Source organism: Protopterus annectens, chromosome 1.part1 (assembly GCF_019279795.1).
Source record: "Protopterus annectens isolate FY-2018-M chromosome 1.part1, PAN1.0, whole genome shotgun sequence".
Classification (NCBI taxonomy): Eukaryota; Metazoa; Chordata; order Ceratodontiformes; family Protopteridae; genus Protopterus; species Protopterus annectens.
In genome coordinates this window covers 1081696625-1081705827 of record NC_056726.1, presented here as the reverse complement: position 1 = coordinate 1081705827, position 9203 = coordinate 1081696625, and positions in this window count along the sequence as shown.

Below are 9203 nucleotides of genomic sequence, written 5' to 3'. Positions count from 1 at the left end.
ATCGGAAGTCCTACTGGGTAGAATCCCATTTTTATGGAGGCCTGGGGAGAAAAGCTCCAAATTATTAGAAAATGTTTTATGAAGAATGATTTTTAATATTTTCATAAATAAAAGAAACTGTTTGCAGTTTAAATAATTATAACAAATTAGTGATACTATAGAAACATTGGTTAAGAATCGATAGAAGTTACATGAACAATCATTTAATATTTATAAAAATTTTAGACAGTTTGTAGAGAAATTAAAGGTAAGTTAGTCTAATGCAAACAGGAAATGCAATATGAAATGAGGAAAAAAAACATGCTAATGGTATATTTAGAGAGAAAGTTATGAAAGATAATTTGATAGAAGTAAGAAAGTAAGTGAAGAAGGGAGAGTAAGGAGAAATAAGGAATGAAACGGTACTTGTTCACATTTAGGGATATAGGTTATCCTGGTTTTGAATAAGAACAGATTCAGCTAGGAACTCTTTCAGAGTGGTTTTGAAAGATGGGAGGGTATTGACCTGATGGATACAGGTAGGGAGTTATAGGCCTTAGAACCCTTGTACAAGTACAAATAATGCCCAGCAGATCTGATAGGTTTGCAGACAGACAGGGGCTTCTGGTCACTGGATATCAATGGCTGACTGGGAACATAGTCGTGTAGAATCTTTTTTAGTGCTGGACAAGCAGATGGATGCTGGATAATTTTATAGGTGGTAAGAAGCTGTGTATATGTTAGTTGATGAGGCAGTTCTAACTAAGTTAAGCTTTTTAGTGCTAAACAGTAGTGGGTTCTGAAAGGTGTATTTGCTGCAAATTTAGCTACTTTGTTATAGCATTGTCCAAGTTTTCATTTTTGTGAAGCCTGGAGGTTAGTAAGGATTTAAGCACCAAAAAGAAGAGTGGGGAGCGGATAACGTAAGTGTCATTTTTGTTGCACTGGTGAGAATGTTTTTGGCTCTGTAAAGTATCCCTAGTTTTTGATGAGTTTTTCTTATCCAATTTGTATAGTTAGGTCAAATGTAAGATTATCATCCACTATAATCCGTAATAATTTGGTATGAGAAGTTACTTCAATGGTTGTGTTATCAACATAGAGGACTTTAGATTTTGTTTTTTCATGAGAGGGGGATTTTTTTGGGGGGGAGTAGTAGTTTGGTCATTTTGGGTTGAGCATGCGTTGTGAGTTATGAAGCCATGTTTCAGTGGCCGTCAAAACTTGCTAAGTAATTTTTGGAGGTGTGCCATGTTGTCAGATGTACAAATGAGACTGGAATCATCTGTGTATTGTATGGGGGTGGCCTGCTGTGGGGAAGTATACAGGGTGTTGGTGAAAATGTTAAAGATGAGGGGACCAAGGATAGTGCTTTGCTGTACATTGATGCTGAGTAGGAGGTAAGGAGAAAGCATGGAGTGCCATTTTATGACTGATACCTATTGGACAGATAGCCTGAGAGAGACCTAGTAAGGACATTTGAAGTAGAAGTTTGCTGTAACAAACTGTGTCAAAGGCTCTAGACAAGTCTAGAACTAAGGAAGAGACCAGTGTGCCATTATCTCTAGCATTATTGACAGTATCTATATAAGTTAGAAGGGCAGTGCTAGTACTATGGGAAGGACAGAAGCCATGTTGTGTAAGGGACAGGAGTTCTTCCTGCAGGAGATAGTCTAGCAATTGTTTTTGAATACATTCTTCAAGTATTTTGGTGAGGGGAGATAACACTGATATTTGTCTAAAGTTATTAATGTCTGTTGAATTTCCTCCTTTGTGCAGAGGGATAATGTGCGATTTTTTTCCAGAGAGAGGGAACATGGGATTCCTGGATTGACCTATTTATAAGGATTGAGACTAGATAAGCAATGCTACGGGCTACTATTTTTAGGAACTTGCTTGGAAGGTCATGGACTGAAGAACTGCACGGTTTAAGTTTGTTTAAAAGTAGTTTTATATAGGATGTGGGCACAGGCTTGAAGATGAATGTAAATGTGGTGATATGTGTCAGTTGGGTAGGGTTGGGATTAGATGTTGATGAATCCTTGGTTAGACATGCTGTACTATCAGTAAAATAAGAGCTGAACTGTATTGCAGTTTCAAGTGGTGAGTTATCAGGAGAGGTGTTTGGGTTGAATTTTTGGTCAGGATGTAAGATTTCTTTAATCGATGCCCAACATTTTTTAGGGTTGTGTTTAGTATTATTCTAAAAATGTTTATAGTATAGTTTTTTGTTTTCATTTATTTGCTTTTTGGTACAATTGCAAAGCATTCTAAAGTTTTCAACATAGTCAGGTATTTTATATTTTTGCCGTCCTTTCCAAGCATTTTTTTATCCTGCATTAGCATTCTGCTCTTTTTGGACAGTCAAATTGCATTATTTGTTTTTAGTCACTTACTGCTAGGAGGTACAAGGCTATTTAGGATATTTAGAGAAGTTGAATTGATTTACAACATCATCTAAGGGGAGGATTTTTAGGAAGTTCCAGTTCATAGATGATAGTGTAGTAATGAACATTTATGGGTTAAACTTGGAAAGGTTGCATGTTATTTTATAAATATGTTGTTTACCTGGATGTGTGAGATGTCTGATTGTATAGATGATCACTGAGAGAGTCTGACATTTTACCTGTGCTAGTGTATTTACTAGGGTCTGATACTAGGCTGCAGCGTAATACAGAATTGGATGTCTTACTATAATAAGTGGGGCTACTGATTAGTTGTGTGAAACCATATAGGTTCATGCCAGATGTAGGGGAGCTAGAGTTCATGTCAACCAATTGACATTCCCATCACCTAGTAATAATTTTTCTGTGGAAATGTTATGAATGTCCAATGTAGTATATCATCCAGTATAGCTGCATTGTCATCAGGGATATAAAGGACAGTAACACATATTTATTTATAATTATTTATTTTCAGCAAAGCAATAAAAAGGTCTGCTGAACTGAATTTTGGCGTTGGTTTACTGAAAGGGAAATGTGGTAGGTGTTGGGAAATACTGAAGCAATTCCACCACCCTTCCTCTTTATACAGTCATTACAGGTTATATTATAACCAGGAGGTATAACTTTGGAGTTGTTTATGCTGGGTTTAAGCCAAGTTTCAGTTAGAGAGAGAAAGTCAGGTTTATGTTGGATACTAAAGGCATGTGGTTCAGCAGTTTTATTTCTTATGGTTCTAACATTTACTAGAGCAGAAAATATCACTGGGGCTTGGGACTGGCTGTTGTTGGGTTAGAGATGAGTGTGGTAGAGAATTATCTTTCTGTTCATTGTGACAGGTGGGGGCAGAATTAGGGTTTATACCTCCTCCTGAAAGGATTTTAGTATATTGGGGAATTATGCATACTTGTTTTTGGAGAGATTCTTGTACTTAATTTTGTTTTAGTTTGAGTTGAAGTGTAGTTAATTATTCTATATTTGGAAAAAAACTGAAGGGGAATATTAAATAGGCCTGGTACAATGTTTGGAGAGTATAAAGAGGAAGTATGGATAGGTTGTTGGGACAGAACTGGAGAGATGTTCAATATATGATTGAGTCATGGTAGGATGACAGACGGCACAGCAGGAAGAGAAGAAAAGAGGATAAGATAAAGAGTTAAGAAATGAAACTCCATGAGCACCTGGTTTACCTTTAAAATGTCAACTGTACACAGTCAAATGGCGGCACCACCAAAATGTTTCCATGACACCAGTACCGCCGAAATGTCCCCCCAAAAAATAGAACTTCAACATTTCTGACTGCGCCACACCTACAAGCAAGTGCTAACATGGGTCAAAAAGGGGTCAAGATTTTGCAGTTCGGAACTTCGGCATTCGAGGTTTTGAGAAGGTGCAGTTCGGTGTTCGCAGAAGCGAGTTCGACATTCCAACCATCAACATTTTGAAGGTAAACTGAGCACTCCGCAGTTCAGTTAGTTTAGATGATCAGATAGTGGGCAGGGTCCAACTATTCAAGGTCAAATTAAGTAGAGAAAATATGAAAGAATAGCCTTTAGAGCTATTCAAGCTAAGATAAAACTCCATGCAGTAGTAGTAAGAACTATTTGTAAATTAAATAACAAACATTAGTAAAAAAATATTGCTGTGATTAAAATTACTTCCCTGTTGCGTATAAAACCAGCTTCATGTTCTTTGTACCAAAGTAACAAGTCTTGTTGCAATTAAAACTACCTTCACTTATTATTCACTAATTAGTAGCAAAACACCACATCTTTGTTGGGTGAAACTTATAGAAATAAATATATATAAATAAGAATAATAAATTAGCTGAACAGTAACATAAATAAGTACAGGAATCTGTATTTTATAGATGTCAGGTGGTGGGGAAGTAGCAATGAAGAAGGGAACAGGAAGCTGTAGTGCAGCAGGAGATTGGGTGATGGTGGGTTCTGAAAGCTGGGATCCTACCTGTGTCCTTGCTGGACAGGAGAAACAGGTGCTGACTTTGAGGTAACATTGGACAAATTCTTGGCTAGGCTTATAAGGGCCTCTGGGCCAATAGCCTAGTATCATCCTATGAACCTATGAACCTATGATAGGTAAGGAGATAAGTATTTTCTGTAAAGGAAGAGAGTTAGGTTGTCCTGGTATCTTCTCAGGAATGTAAGGGATAGAGGGGTATTAAAGGCTGGAGTATAATGATGTAGTCACAATAAGAATAAATGAGGGTTTATTTGAGAAAAGTAAAAGATACAATGTGGAATAGATAGGTACTATTATGGAGGGTGGTGATAATGAATGGATATAGCGCAAAACAGTATGGGAGGGAGAAAGATCATTTTAAATGCAGTTAAAATTAGACGGAGACATGGAAGTAGGAAACAAGAAACAGAAGTGTATGCACAGAAGTAGTAAGGTCATTTGGGAAGGGTTTTTGAATAAGAGTCGCAAGTGAAATGCTTATGTAGGATGTATAATGTTAGTAATAATACTAGTTTTGGGGGAAGTGTTGTGTCAATTTATTTTGTTCTTTCTGTCTTTCTTTCTTCCTTTATTTGACATTTGTTTAACAGGAAAGTCTGACTGGGACAGGGCCCATTTTCAGCAAATTCCCAGAGAGAAGTGATCCAGATACCTGCTATTGGAATGTGGGAGGAAACCGTAACACCTGGAAGAAAACCAGTGAACACAAGGAGGACATGCAGACTCTGCACAGAAGGCAACCAGGCTGGGAATCAAACTGGAGAAACTCTTTCTGTGAGGAGACAATGCTAACTGCTGCACCACTGTGCTCCCCAAAAGCACCGTCCAAGTCAAGTGGTGTGCATTGACTGAAAAATATCCAAAGCCTCTGTAAACTTTATAAAAAAGCTTAACAGATTCAGAAGACATGGCCTACAGTTCAGAAAACCAAACAGACGGGTGTCAAGATCAATTAAGCTGCTGATGTCTGCATAAATGAGTTCTGCTATATGAGTTCTGCTATATGTTTGATAGTTCTGCATGTAACACTGGTGAAGTTCATAGATCAATAACTACTAGGATCCATAATGTGGCCTGCCATGAATATAGGAATGAGTTCTGCTATGATATGCTTGATAGGTCTGCATGTTGTGTTTGTGAGGTTAAATGATTAATAACTACTAGGATCCAAACTGCGGACTACCGTAAGTATAGGAATGAGTTCTGCTATGATATGCTCAATAGATCTGCATATAATGCTGGTGAGGTTAATGGACCTATAACTACCAGGAACCATATTTCAGCCTACCATTCATAGATTCATAGGTTCATAGGAGGTCATTAGGCTATTGGCCCTAAGGCCTTTAAAAGCCTAGCCATGTTATACCTTTGTTCCCTTATTGACCAAGTTGTATGGTCTATATCTGCAGAGTGAGTTTATGATTAGCACTAACTCCCCTTATCAAAGAGGGACATAGGTGACATTCCCAGGGTAAATTTCTGGTCTCCCATCCAGTTGTCTAAGTTACACTTAAATAGTGGTATAAAAAAGCCCTGTTTTACGTGAATTGGGAGTTTGTTCCAGAGAAGTGGCAATCTCTGGGGACATATCCGTCTTTCCAGTATGTCCTGTTAATGTTGCAGGCTAGGTTAAGATCCCTAGAGTGAGTGAATCTTGTCCCATTTGACTTGCGGATGTGCAGCATATCCATTAGAGCAGGGACCAAGACTGCTCTACAGGCAAGGCAAAAGTCACCTATCAGCAGCCTAATAGGATACAGCATACAGTGACTGGGCCTTCAGTCTGTTCATTTGGTCATAGCAGAACTCAGTACAGGACTGAGATCTGCTATGATATGTTCAGTAGCCCTACGTATAATACTGGTGAGGTTAATGGACCTATAACTACCAGGATCCATACTGTGGCCTATCATGAGTATAGGACTGAGTTCTTATATAATATGTCTGATACCTCTCAATATAATGTTGGTGAGGTTAATGCACCTATAACTACTGGGATCCATACTGCAGCCTGCCATGAGTGGACAATTCAAAGTAGTTTTTCTTCAGGCATTATGCACAGACTGTTTGGATAGGCTAAGGCTGAACAAATTCAGCATGCTGATGTCTGGCAGTCTTTCTAGTGTGTGTGTGTGTGTGTGTGTGTGTGTGTGTGTGTGTGTGTGTGTGTGTGTGTGTGTGTGTGTGTGTGCATGTGTGTGTTTGTGCCTGCAAGTGCTTGTGTGTGTGTGTGTGTGTGTGAGTGTGTGTGTGTATGTGTATGTGTGGGTCTATGAATGTGTGTTTGGGTGTCTGTGTGCGCGTCTGGATATTTGTGCATGCTTGTGTTTGTGTGCATGTCAGCATGTGTGTGTGTGTGTGTGTGTGTGTGTGTGTGTGTGTGATATGTTTAAAAAGTACACAATTATATCTATAACATCTACCAAAATTGTGAAATGCAATTACAGACATATATGTACATATGTATATATGGATTCACTTTATAATTTCGAAATACTGAAATACTGAATTTTAGTATTTCGAAATCATAATGTAGAACGTCCATAATCCCGACAGCACACAATTGCGAAACACACAATTATAAACACATACACACCATACACCACACAACACATACATCGTTCTACCCACACTACAACAAACAAAACACACACAAACACAAACAGACCTACACTACATAGGTTCATAGGTTCATACTAGGCTATCTGCCCAAGGGCATTTATAAGCCTAGCCCATAGTTATGTGGCTTTCGCCACCCCTTTAGTTTGAATAAAAACTATGCCTATCATTTTTCTGTGCCTCTGTCAAGCAGTGACACTGAAGTAATCCCTGGGGTATATCTGCGATCTCCCATCCATTGGTCAAGATTCCTCTTGAACAAGGCCAGCGAGGTGCTCTGCCTCACATGTACCGGGATTTTGTTCCACAGCATAGGGAGTCTCTGGGTGATGAATCTGTCCCTCCAGCACATTCTATTTATAACCGTGTCAAGGTTTAAGTCTCCGCCCTTGTGGTTCTGAGGGATCTAGATTTTTGAGGTGAAGCATATTCATCAAATCTGGGTTTGACATGGCCTTATATGTCAGGCACAGGTCACCTCTGAGCAAGCGGTATGAGACTGAATAAAGCTGGAGTTCTTTCAGTCGGGCAGCATAAGACATATTTTTGAGACCCTTTATCCTTTTGGTGAGGAACTTTTGGGGCCTTTCAAGCTGCATCAGGTGTCTGGTCAGATACATTCCGAACGGGCATTGTACTCAATCATAGGTCTAATGAGTGATGAGTACAGGGGACGATGACCTCCCTTGATCTAGATGTGAATCCCTTCATGATCAGGTGGGCGATATAGAAGGTTTTCCTAACTACTTTAGCAACATGAGTGTCAAACGAAAGACTACTGTCAACTTGGGTCCCCAGATCCCTGATGACTTTTCTGTGCTCAGTGGATTGTCACCTATATGGTAGCTAGGGGTAACCTTGTTTTTCCCGAAGGGTATGACTATGCATTTTTGGCGTTTAACTTCAGGCCATGGCTCTGGCACCAGTTATCCGTTTCTGTGAGGCCCTTCTGGAGGATATCTGTGTCAGATGTGTTTTCGACTATGGCCCAGTTTGCAGTCATCTGCAAACTTTGTCAGCCATAACCCTCCTGTGTTTGCTTGTACTTCAGAAAAGTAGATGCCGAACAAGAGTGGACCCAGGACTGAGCCCTGTGGGACACCACTTGTGACAGGCTTTGAGTCTGACATGGCTCCAGCAACTCTGACCCTGTGGGTTCTGTCGCTTAGCCAGTTTGCAACCCATCTTGTGATGTATGGGTTTACATTCAAGCTGATGAGTTTTTCGATGATACCTGAGTGGGGTATTGTGTCAAGGCCTTTGCCAGGTCGAGGTAGGCTGCATGGACTGCCTTTCCTCATCAATGGCCTTGGTGACTGTCTCGAAAAAGTCAACCAAGTTTAAGAGGCAGGATCTGCCTTTGACAAAGCCAAACTGGGTTGGATCCAAAGTCTGCAAGTTCCCTATGTCTTTATTTATGAGTTCCATTATGATCCTCTCCATGGCTTTGCAGGTAAGGCTTGTCAAGCTAATGGGGCGGTAATTTCCAGGGTCTGTGGAGGCACCGCCCTTATGAAGTGGGACCACAGTCGCCGTGCGCCACTCCTTGGGTACGTATCCTGAGGTGAGGCTAAGATTAAACAGCTGTCCTAACTGTGGGTTTAATTCCTCGTTGAGTTCATGAAGCACACAGCCGGGGACACCATCCGGTCCCATGGATGCTGTGTTTTTTGCCTTAGTGAGGGCAGTTCTCACCTGGGCGTTGGAGATGTTTGGGGGGCTACAATCCTCTGGAATAGATATCTCTCCTTTTGGGGGGGAGGGGGGGGAGTTTGCACTGAACCTGTCAGCCAGTATGTTAGCAATGTGTGTAGGTTCAGTAATTTTCACATCATTTTGAACTAATTCTGAGCATATCTGGGAGTTTCCTCCTAGGTTTCTAACATAGCTAAAGAAGGCCTTATGATTGTCTTTAGAGTCCTTGGCGATTTTTCTCTCAAAATTTGCCTTGGATGATTTTATGAGAGCTCTTAGTTTTTTACTTATAATGATCAAAGGTGTCTTACCTTTCAAGGATTTTGCTCTATCTTGTAGTAGCTTCCTCCTTTTGTTGTAGAGCTTGTTTATGGCTGGGGTCCACCAGACTGGACGCTTGCCTTTGGTACAGAGAGTCTTAGTTTTGTTTGGGATTGCAAACAGGGGGGCAAGCCCCCCCTGAACCCCAACCCCCACTACTTATAT